Here is a 12,072-nt window from a genome sequence, read left to right on the forward strand (position 1 = left end):
GCCAATTACCAATCGATCTAGAAATGGGAATTCTGAAACCAGACACAGAAGTCCAAGACTCCAATTGAGATATCATACGGCAAAAGCAGTATCGCCAAGTGCAAGAGAGTGTGGAAAGAAGCCTTCAGCAAACTAGAGAAAGACAAGAGCGAACTTTCAACCAGAATGCTCTAGCGACCCCATTAAGACCGGGTGACCAAGTGCTCAAGAGAAATCGTCGAACCAATAAACTAGACAATCAGTGGGAAGCCGTACCCTACACAGTTTTACCAACAAGAATGGATAATCCTAAAATGTGTCTCATTAGCAAAAACGGGGGCTTATCATCTGTACTAGTGTCAAGAGACAATCTTAAATTATGTCCGGAAGCATTGAAAGAGACAGAAGTTGTCCAGCCAGAACCAGAAGTTATTCAACCCATGCAGGTCCAACCAGTAAAGGAAAAAGAAGAGGAAATGTATCACACCTGTATAGGAGACTTTTCCAAAACCCTACTAACATACCATGGTGCAGTAGTGGTTCCCATGGTGGCCTTTTACCCAACACCGAACCCAATACCAGAAGTCCCAAGACAGGAAGAGGCTGACCCCGTACTACAGGAGATTCCAGGCCAGGAAGAACAGATTCCTGATCAGAGTGATCCCATTCACGGTGGACTTGCCAACTCCATAGTCGTGGAATTATCTTTAGCAGAGCGGGCAGATACTACATCCGCAGTAGACAGTAGTACACCACATGGAGAGATACCGCTGTTACGTAGATCACAGCGTAGTACCCAGGGTCAATTACCGGCCAGGTATGCAGATTACCAACTATAAAACTATAGTCATTGTTATCATTCTGCAACGTTTAAGCCCAGTACCTACAGAGACTTGTCTGTATGAACTTCTTGCATATTCTTGAACTTTTTATCAGCCCGGAGGCACTAAATCAAAGCTCCGGAAAGACTGCTTTTTGAACTTTGCTTTTTGCTCTTTTTGAACTTTCTTTAGACGTTATATTGATAACTCCGTTAGAAAAATGGAACTAAATTCTTGGACACAAAGTGCAGTGCCTTTCCTAGTACCTTCAAGGATAGAACTGTATTAATGGACGCTATTTGAAGTGACTTTTTACAGAACTCTATTTTTGTTTCCTTGAGTGGTTTTTGTAACTTTTCATTTTTAAGACTCTGTACATATTAATTGTTATTTCAAAATGTTATCGTCCCACAGTCCCGGAGTACTGTTCTTAACTAAGGGGGAATGTGGCACCCCTAGAGGTATTTGCCACAAATATAGTTACTGACACTGAATACAAATACTAAAATAGCAAGACTGCACTACCTCCTCCGGCCAGAAGGGGGAGCTCCAGAGACTCCCCTTGATCCATTCTGGTCTGAGAGAAGAACTGGCAGTTGGGCAGTTGGGCTAAGGAGCTGAAAGTGAGAGGTCATACAGCTGAATTTCTAACAGCCCTATGACGGTTTCCAGGCCCAAATCACCGGCCTGAGGAGAAGAGGGATAGAGAAAAAGGACATTGTGAGAACCGGGTAGCATTAATCACTACCCAGAACAGGCGCAAAGACGGATACCGGATCCGTGGCTGTATTCATTACATATAATACAGCAACCGGAAAAACGTGAGGTGATATCAGCTTCACTAGGGTCGGATGCAGCAACAGACACAGAGTTCAGCGGTACTCCTGGAGGGGGTAAGCCGATAAAAGGACTCGGGTTGCCCGTCGAACCAGGACCCGGAGGGGACAGATTGGGCCGGCAGCCAGTTCACATACAGCAGCAGGGCCACACAGATATTGCGTACAATAAGAGGCGAAGACCCCGGCAGGGTCAAAGTAACTCAGAGTTCCCATACAGACTCCGGTGACAGGACTGGTTGTAAATCCTTTTTTGTTAAAGTAAACTGGTTAAACGTTTCAGTGCCTCAGTCTTTCATTTGGACAATAGCCATCTATCCAGGATTGGGATCATCACCGCTGGGAGAACCTGCTGCTGATCAAGTAAGTGCCTGTTCCCTCACGATACCCTTTACACTGTGCATTGCTTGAGGCCACAGCACCGGGTCAAGCCACCTGTGACATCCCCCTCAAGAGACAGACCCCATTGGTCCGGTGCTGGGTACCCCGGTCTCTCGGGCGTCACAAACATGTAACATATTTGGCATCAGAATAATTTTATTGAGGCTAAATCAAGCCATATCTAACATGGGGATTTTATCCCATCAACACATTTTAGAAAACACTGATTTTATTGAAGCAGAAAAACACAGCCTAGTAAGTGACACATTGCTGTAATCAGGTTCTCAGCCTCTGCATTAAGCTGCTCTCGGATTACGTAACAAAAACTTGCTGACAGATTCGCCTTAAGTGTATAAAAGTCAATCACGTTTATAGATATTGTAATCTTTACAAGCAAACTGTGTGACCCAATTAGGGGCAGTTGGAGAATATGCTTGGATTTGTCCATCACATCAATCACAAATATACAGGACTTGTCTCAGTTGACTTTAAGGCCGGAAAACAGGCTGCATTCGTCAGTGAGGTCATGCGCTACGTCCCCATCACTGTGCCTTTCTTTTGGTAGTAGAACATATTATCAACCATGAAAAAATTATGAATCAAAACAAACCTTACAAGTGACAAAACAAACAAATTGTGTAATTCAAGCTGTGTACTGTTAGCGCTAAGAAAGTGTGTTGTCGCTGTGATACCTAGCTCATGGTCAATATTGCTATTTAAAGCTTCCACATCCAAGCTGGTAAGTATAGTAGTGTCAGGTACAGTGATGTCTCTTATTTTGGACACCATCCCTCTGTTAAGTTGTTATTGCCCAACAATATGTGTCGTCCAGGCATGGATTTTGCTAGGGTCCTAAAAGATCAGGGGCCCAAGCCTTAGGGTATGTGTCCACGTGCAGTAAACGCTGCGTGTTTGACGCTGCATAGAGCCGCAGCGTCAGACACGCAGCGTCCAGATGTTACAGCATAGTGGAGGGGTTTGAATGAAATCCCGTCTCCACTATGCGTGGTAACACGCACGCGGCGGCCCTGCGACTCCGGACATGCTGCGCGTCTTTTCAGATCGCAGCATGTCTGTATATCTTGCGGCGACGCTGCGGCGACGCAAGATATAGCACAGGGCCCTATGGTGGGGAGCGATGATCCCGGATGTGTGCTATGAACACATCCGGCATCATCGCGTCCCAGAAAGAGGGCGGGGCTTACCGCAGAGCGGCAAAGCCGCTCCGACGATACCGCCGGCCATCCTGAAAGTGGACACATACCCTTAAACTGCGTGTTTCCCCATACAACCTCCCCTCCACTTAAACAGGATCTATACAGATATAATTACAGTATACCACTGTTGCTAACCTAAAATACACAGTACAAAGACCAATATTCCCCAAATTACTACTATACAAAGCCAAAATAATAGCGCTATACAATGTCCACTACCATTACTACTAGACAGCATAGCATTATAATATAACCATTGCCTTTATATAACACACACTGTACAAAGACCAATAATACCACCATACACATAGCACTGCATGACTTAAATGAAAGAAACTATTACTTTATAGAAAACAAAAAAAACAAAACAAAACTGTTATTGAAAAAACCGGTGACCATATCCTGGCACATACCAGTCCTGCCAACCATATTACGGGACAATTATATACGAAATAGGGACTTACAGATGACGTTCTTTCTGATGGAGTCGCTTACTTTTCTCGTGCTTTTCATTTGGTCCAGACCGCCATAACAATTTCTTCCAGCCAGGACTCTTCTGTAGAGATTACAACAATGGCACATCTGACTTCTCACAAGTCAGCATCATCCCCATTTGTTCCCAACCTGCACATCCTCTCCATGTGCTGCTTGCTCTTCCGGCGTGAATCAGTAATCCCAATACTTCAAATATTTAGTGATTACTATGATTACCCCTCCATCAATTAGTGCTACAAATACAATGTGCCAGATAGAGGGGGCCTATCAAATCTAATAATGCACCAATTTAAAAAAATAAATAATGTCCTGAGTGCCCCCACAGGCCCCCTATATATTGTATGATTGTCCTACAATGCTCTACACACTGCCTGATGATCCCCACAGCTCCCTGCATGCTGCATAATAGTCCCCTCAGCTCCGTACACTCTGTATGATGGTCTACACAGCTTCCTACCCACTGTATGATGGTCTCCACAGCTCCCTATGCACAGTATTATGGTCCCCACTCCCCACACCTCCCTATACATTGTATGATGGTCCCCAAAGCTCCCTATGCACAGTATTATGGTCAACACAGCTCCATATAACTGGTTTAAATGCCCTACAACTCTCTATATCCTGTATAATGGCCTCTACAGGCCCATATATACTGTATGATGGCCCCTGCAGCCCAATATATATTGTATAATGGTCCTCACAACCCCTTGAACACTATATTATGGCTCCCACAGTTACATACTGTATATACTGTATGATGGGCCCACAGCCCCTTGTACACTATGACAAAGGGGTGAGAAACAGGGCAGTTTTTCTCTTCACCGAGGTAAAGATAATTTGTGCACTTTTTCATGCGGTTCATACCCATTTATTTTTTGCAAACAGTAGATTCGCACTTTCAAGGTTTCTCATGTGGACATTGTTTACATTTTCTTAAGTCCCTCTTGGGGATATACTTATCTGCATTTTGCATTTTGGTTTACATGTACTGTGACACCTTTTGTGCCTTTTGGTCATTGTTCCCATGTGTTCTTAATTGCTGTCTACCTTTTTTTGCACTAGGGAATTTTATTAAGGATCTGCAGTTTTTGATACACATTGGCTGTATAGATTTTTGCTGATGTTGTAAATAAAAAATAACTTTCTATTTTGGTAAAATTTATCTGTGACCGCTTTGTGTTGGGCTTTGATTGATTAACTATCGGTGGGCAGCAAAATTATGTCTATTTTTTTGACTTGAGGCATCCTTTTATTGTTATTATTGTATGGATTGTTGGAATTTAATAAAAATATTGTTTAATCTATGCATTCATAATTATGGCAGGTAAGATTTACACTAATCAAAACAGTAAAAATGCAATGTCTATTGTAAACAAGTAAAAAAGCTAAAGTGCTAATGCATATGTGCAATACGTGAAAAGAAATGATGGTATTGCAACAGAAATAAAGTGGCATGTGTATTTAGTCACCCACAGTAGAAAGAAAGTTCTTAAGATGACAAATATATCTATATGATGATGATAAAGTGCTGTAATGCCAAAAATCATGATTGGGATAATATTAATGCAAAGGTGGCAAGTATTCACGCCACACCTATGGGAGTGGAGAGAGGTGAATATTCATTACCTTAATGAGCAGGGACACATGATCGCTCGGCCGGAAGAGCTGCTGGCACGGAATGAGATGCAGCGAGGGTGCGCAGGGAAGGTAAGTAGGATGTGCTGGAAGCCGGCGGCTGCGGCTGTAACTGTGCCAGTGCAGTGAATATTCATTTCTCTTTAGCAGCGGGCACAGTTAAGGTACCTTCACACATAACGATATTGTTAACGATATCGTTGCTTTTTGTGACGTAGCAACGATATCGTTAATAAAATCATTATGTGTGACAGCGACCAACGATCAGGCCCCTGCTGGGAGATCGTTGGTCGCTGAAGAAAGTCCAGAACTTTATTTCGTCGCTGGATCTCCTGTGGACATCGCTGGATCGGCGTGTGTGACACCGATACAGCGATGTCTTCACTGGTAACCAAGGTAAACATCGGGTAACTAAGCGCAGGGCCGCGCTTAGTAACCCGATGTTTACCCTGGCTACCTTCCTAAAAGTACCTTCCTGTACTGGCTGTGAGCGTCGGTCAGCCGGAAAGCAGAGCGGTGACGTCACCGCTCTGCTTTCCGGCCGCTGTGCTCACACAGACAGTACAGGAGGAGTGCAGAGCACAGCGCTGGAGGAAAGACAGCGTTAGGTAAGTATGTACTGTTTGTTTTTTTTACTTTTAGGAAGGTAACCAGGGTAAACATCGGGTTACTAAGCGCGGCCCTGCGCTTAGTTACCCGATGTTTACCCTGGTTACCGGCATCGTTGGTCGCTGGAGAGCGGTCTGTGTGACAGCTCTCCAGCGACCAAACAGCGACGCTGCAGCGATCCGGATTGTTGTCGGTATCGCTGCAGTGTCGCTTAATGTGAAGGGGCCTTTACAGCCGCAGCCACCGGCTTCTGCCCCTGTGACCCACTGCTACACTGAAACCCATCCCCTGCCGTGTTTCTGGGACAATGACTGATGTATAAGCCGAAGGGGGCTTTTTCAGCACAAAAAAATGTGCTGAAAAACTGGGCTTAAGGTACCGTCACACTCAGCGACGTTGCAGCGGTATAGACAACGAGCCGACCTAAACTAGATCGCTGGAGCGTCGCTGTTTAGGTCACTGTAGAGACGTCAATGATAAATCAACGTGTGCACAACCTAAGGAGGTGCATGGGTAGGTTCCCAAACCGTTATACCAAGTAAATACAAAACCCAGCACTCAACTTTGTGGTGAGAAGAAATGGATAATTTATTGTATCCCAAGCAAACATTTCGGTCACACAAAGGACCTTCGTCAGTAACATATACTGGGATAGAAGATGGGTGCTAGTGGCTATACACGCTGCCGACAAAGTCCAGAATACAGTGCTTGTTCCAATGGTGAGAGAGTGTCCTTATGCAGCCTTACAGATGGCTGGTTACGCGGTGTCCACCACGCTTGGGTGGGTTTATTCACATGCCTAAAGTATATCAGCAGAGTAGATTCCCTGGCTTCCCACAAAACTGACTCAAACATGTATATGCCTGTGAATGTCTATGCCCGGAATAGTTAGATATAGGGACTGTTGTGAATAAATGCATTTTGTACACTATACAGGGTGGGCCATTTATATGGATACAACTAAATAAAATGGGAATGGTTGATGATATCAACTTCCTGTTTGTGGCACATTAGTCTATGGGAGGGGGAAAACTTCAAGATGGGTAGTGACCATGGCGGCCATTTTGAAGTTGGCCATTTTGGATCCAACTTTATTTTTTCCCATGGGAAAAGGGTCATGTTACACATCAAACCTATTGAGAATTTCACAAGAAAATCAATAGTGTGCTTGGTTTTAACATAACTTTATTATTTCATGAGTTATTTACAAGTTTATGACCACTTATAAAATGTGTTCAAAGTGCTGCCCATGGTGTCGGATTGTCAATGCAACCCTCTTCTCCCACTCTTGACACACTGATAGCAACACCACAGAAGAAATGCTAGCAACAGGCCTTCATGGTCACCACCCATCTTGAAAAGTTTTCCCCCTCCCATATACTAATGTGCCACAAACAGGAACTTGATATCACCAACCATTCCCATTTTATTTAGGTGTATCCATATAAATGGCCCACCCTGTACATTTCTGCAAAATATTGGAAACCACAGAACCTGACTGGGATGATAAAATAAAGCGTGTTTTATCCTGCTCCTCTAATATGCCCAAAGTCAAAACTGTGTCTTTTCTTTTAATCACAATTATTTTTTGGCAGCACATTAAAAAAAAGCAAGGAATAAAATAAAACCGCAATGCATAAAGCAAGCATGTCCCACATTGTTTCAGGCAAATACATCTTGTATGAACAGCTGGAAGTTAACTAAAATACATTGCCTCAAGTCAGAATTGCTGCCTGTTGTCCATGTGGAGAGCATACTCACTTTTTAAGTAATTTTAATAAATCCAGTGGTGTGTATTTATGTTCAATTCATTTATTTGCTTTCGGCTTGTCAATTTTTGACAATGCTTAAAGGAACCTGTCAGCAGCATGATTGCGCACAGTAACCTACACACAGTGTCAGGTCAGCGCCGTTATACTGATTGAAATGATACCTTGGTTGATGAAATGATCCTTTGGTTGTTTAATTTTTGAGTTAATGATATTTTCGTAGTCTGGGGTAACCTGTGGGAGGCTTCATGTGGTGCTCTGATTAGGTATTTATGTGTATGGCTTCTGACAGGTCACTGACCTCTCACTGTCCTGCCCCTAATTTCACATAATGAATATTATATATACATACTAAAAAAAAACATTCTGCAGGCAGGTGCCAGAGGTGGCGCCTGTGCTGCAGAATGATTGCAAATGTAATGTTCACATAATTAATGTGGTTGACGTGATCCTGATATTTAAAAAAAATAAAAATCCATTTGAAAATGGCGCTCGCCGCATCTGCGCAGTAGGAGTTATCAGTGTATATAGAGGTGATCCGATAACTGCTACTGCATACGCGATGGTGTCGCCATCTTTCTAGAGAAAAAAAAATCCTCCTCCAAGATGGCGCCGCCGGTGCATGCACAATAGCAGCTATCTGATCACCCCTATATACACAGATAGCTGCTACTACGCAGGCATGGTGGGCGCCATTTTCAAGTGGATTTAAAAACATATATATACTTCAGGATCACCTCATCATAAAGTTATAAAATAGTACAAGCTATATTATAATTACTGCTGCATAGTCATACTGGGGGTGATGCCACTCTGAAATGTCACACAGTCACGCTCCCCCTATCTGCTCTATGAACCTCCGCCAAATCATGGGGATGCAGCACTGCCTTGTACTCCAAGGTACGTATATAAGTATAAACAATACAGGGAGATGCCCCCTTATTGGAAAGGGAAGTCAGACACACACTGTGTCCCCTGATTGTAATAGTGCTGCACACACTTTGCCTCCTGTATATTATAGTGTTACACATACAGCATCCCTGGAGTATAAAATGCTAGACACCCAGTGCCCTCTCAAAACAATAGCACTACACACACTGTTCTCCCTGAATTTAATGACAACATGCCATATGCCCCTGAACATAATGAGGTTGTCATGACTCTGACAGGATGGTTCCACCTCCACCCTGGTCAGGTCAGGGTTAATTTTAGTCCACCTCTCTCTGGTTGTGGGGTGGCTATTTAATGTTGGTAGTTCCTGGGTTAGGTGTCAATAATGCTTCTGTCTACTCGGTTTGTGGTTGCTGACCCAGGTTACTCGTCCGTAATTGTTGTGCCTCTGTGCGTTTGAGCTTTTGCTGTGTATGACCCGTTTTGTCCCCTGACTTCTGCCTCTGTATCCTGCATTGTACTGCCCTGTCCTTCCTGGTTATCTAATCCCTTGGCTTGTCTCGGTTTACTCTCTGTCCTATCCCTTGGTACTACGCTCTCGTCTGGTTTTTGACCCTCGGCTCTCCTTTGACTACGTTTACGTACTGTGCCCTGTATTCCGCGCTCCCAGCTTCCTTCCCTGGCCGCACGTGTGGTGACTCCACCCCCCTGTCATCACGTGCCTGCTTTGTTCCAGGTCCTGTGCTCACTGCTTAGCCTCAGGTCCTTGTGCACTACGTGCCTTGTTCCCCCACTCCCTGCGTTCGTTCCCGTGCCTTCTCATAGCGCCCCCCCCAGGATGTGCCAGTGACACCATCAGGGTCATTACAGAGGTCACATGCTGTTGCCACCGAATATAATGTTGTCAAACTATCTACCTGATGAATCTAATGGCACCATATATAGTGTCGATTAAAAAAATCACAATATCAAATATTATGCCCCCACCCTAAAATAAAAGTAATATATTGCTTTTTTATAAAAAAAAATATAAAGAGCCATATAGCAAACGAGTGAATAAGAACCACAAACTCACTATGTTCCCCTGCCGCCATTCAATGGTGTACACCAGGTCGGTTCTCTTCTGGACAGATGTAGCTCCACCAGAGTGATTCAAGTTGTGCAACTACATCATCCCACCACTTGGGTCTACTGAGAAAGTGAAGAAAACATCCATATCCTAAGGGTGAAGATACAATTACAACAAGTGGACTATTTTTGAAACACCCTTCTTGTCAGTAGCTTCTCTTTCATTTTGTCAATGGCAGTATTTGAGAGCTTTCTAATTCCACTTTTGGATAGTTATTAACCCAGTTACACACATTTTGCCCAGCTCCACCATTATCTTTCTATGTATTAATCTTTTATGCTGATCAGTACCAAATAGTTTTGAAAAATTGATGAACACCACATCCTAGGCCTTACCTAAGTTCGGCCTGGAACTTACCTCCTCATAGCTAGAAGTGAGTCAGATTAGTTTGATAAGACCTAATCTATATACACTACCGTGTAAACGTTTAGGGTCACTTATAAATTTCCTTATTTTTGAAAGAAAAGCACAGTTTGATTCCAATGAAGCTAACATTAAATGATGCAGAAATACACTCTATACATTGTTAATGTGGTAAATGACTATTCTAGCTGCAAACGTCTGGTTTGTAATGCAATATCTTCATAGGTGTATAGAGGCCCATTTCCAACAACCATCACTCCAGTGTTCTTATGGTACTTTATGTTTGCTAACTGTGTTAGAAGGCTAATGGATGGTTAGAATACCCTTGAAAACACTTGTGCAAGTATTTTACCACAGCTGAAAACAGTTTGACTGATTAGAGAAGCCATAAACCTGACCTTCGTTTGAGCTAGTTGAGAATCTGGAGCATTACATTCGTTGGTACCATTAAACTCTCAAAATGGCCAGGAAAAAAAGAACTTTTGTGTGAAACTCAACAGTCTATTCTTGTTCTTAGAAATGAAGGCTATTCCATGCGAGAAATTGCCAAGAAACTGAAGATTTGTGTGCACAAACAGGCTCTAACCAGAGTAGAAAGAGAAGTAAGTGGGAGGCCCCGCTGCACAATTGAGCAACAAGACAACTACATTAGAGTCTGTAGTTTGAAAAATCGATGCCTCACAAGTTCTCAACTGGCAGCTTCATTAAATAGTACACGCAAAACGCCAGTGTCAATGTCTACAGTGAAGAGGCGACTTTGGGATGCTGGCCTTCAGGGCAGAGTGGGAAAGAAAAAGCCATATCTGAGACTGGCTAATAAAAGGAAAAGATTAATATGGGCAAAATAACACAGACATTGGACAGAGGAAGATTGGAAAAAAGTGTTATGGACAGAAGAATCCAAGTTTGAGGTGTTTGGATCACACGGAACATTTATGAGATGTGGAACAACTGAAAGATGCTGGAAGAGTGCCTGACGCCATCTGTCAAGCATGGTGGAGGTAATGTGATGGTCTGGGGTTGCTTTGGTGCTGGTAAAGTGGGAGATTTGTACAAGGTAAAACGAATTATGAATAAGGAAGGCTATCATTCAATTTTGCAATGCCATGCCATAAACTGTGGACAGCACTTGATATTAGCCAATTTCATCCTACAACAGGACAATGACCCAAAGCACACCTCCAAATTATGCAAGAGCTATTTTGGGAAGAAGCAGGCAGCTGGTATTCTATCTGTAATGTAGTGGTCAGAGCAGTCATCAGATCTCAACCCCATTGAGCTGTTGTGGGAGCAGCTTGACCGTATGGTATACAAAAAGTGCCCATCAAGGCAAAACAACTTGTGGGAGGGGCTTCTGGAATCATGGGGTGAAATTTCTCCAGATTATCTCAACAAATTAACTGCTAGAATGCCAAAGGTCTGCAATGCTGTAATTGCTGCAAAAGGAGCATTCTTTGACGAAAGCAAAGTTTGAAGGAGAAAATTATTATTTCAAATAAAAATCTTTTTTTCGAACCATGTCAATGTCTGGACTAGATTTTAAATTAATTTGGCAACCCATTTGATTAATAAAAGTATGATTTTTCATGGAAAACACAAAATTGTCTGGGTGACCCCAAAATTTGGAACATTAGTGTATATAAAGTAGAAAAATTTTTCACCCAATTTGAGTGAAATTTTGCGTGGCCGTCTTTAACGCCAGACTAAAAATACTGCAAACATTAAAGCTCAAAATTCCCCCTTCACGAGATTTGGACCCATAAATTTAGACTCTATAGCAGTGTTTCCCAAACTCCAGTCCTCCCGGACCCCAACATATCATGTTTTCAGGATTTCCTTAGTATTGCACAGGTGATGGAAGTATCAGTAGTTCTCCCACTTGTGCAGCACTATGGAAATCCTGAAAACATAACCTGTTGGGGTCCGGGAGGACTGGAGTTTGGGAAA

This window comes from Ranitomeya imitator, chromosome 5 (assembly GCF_032444005.1).
Source record: "Ranitomeya imitator isolate aRanImi1 chromosome 5, aRanImi1.pri, whole genome shotgun sequence".
NCBI classification, from domain to species: Eukaryota; Metazoa; Chordata; class Amphibia; order Anura; family Dendrobatidae; genus Ranitomeya; species Ranitomeya imitator.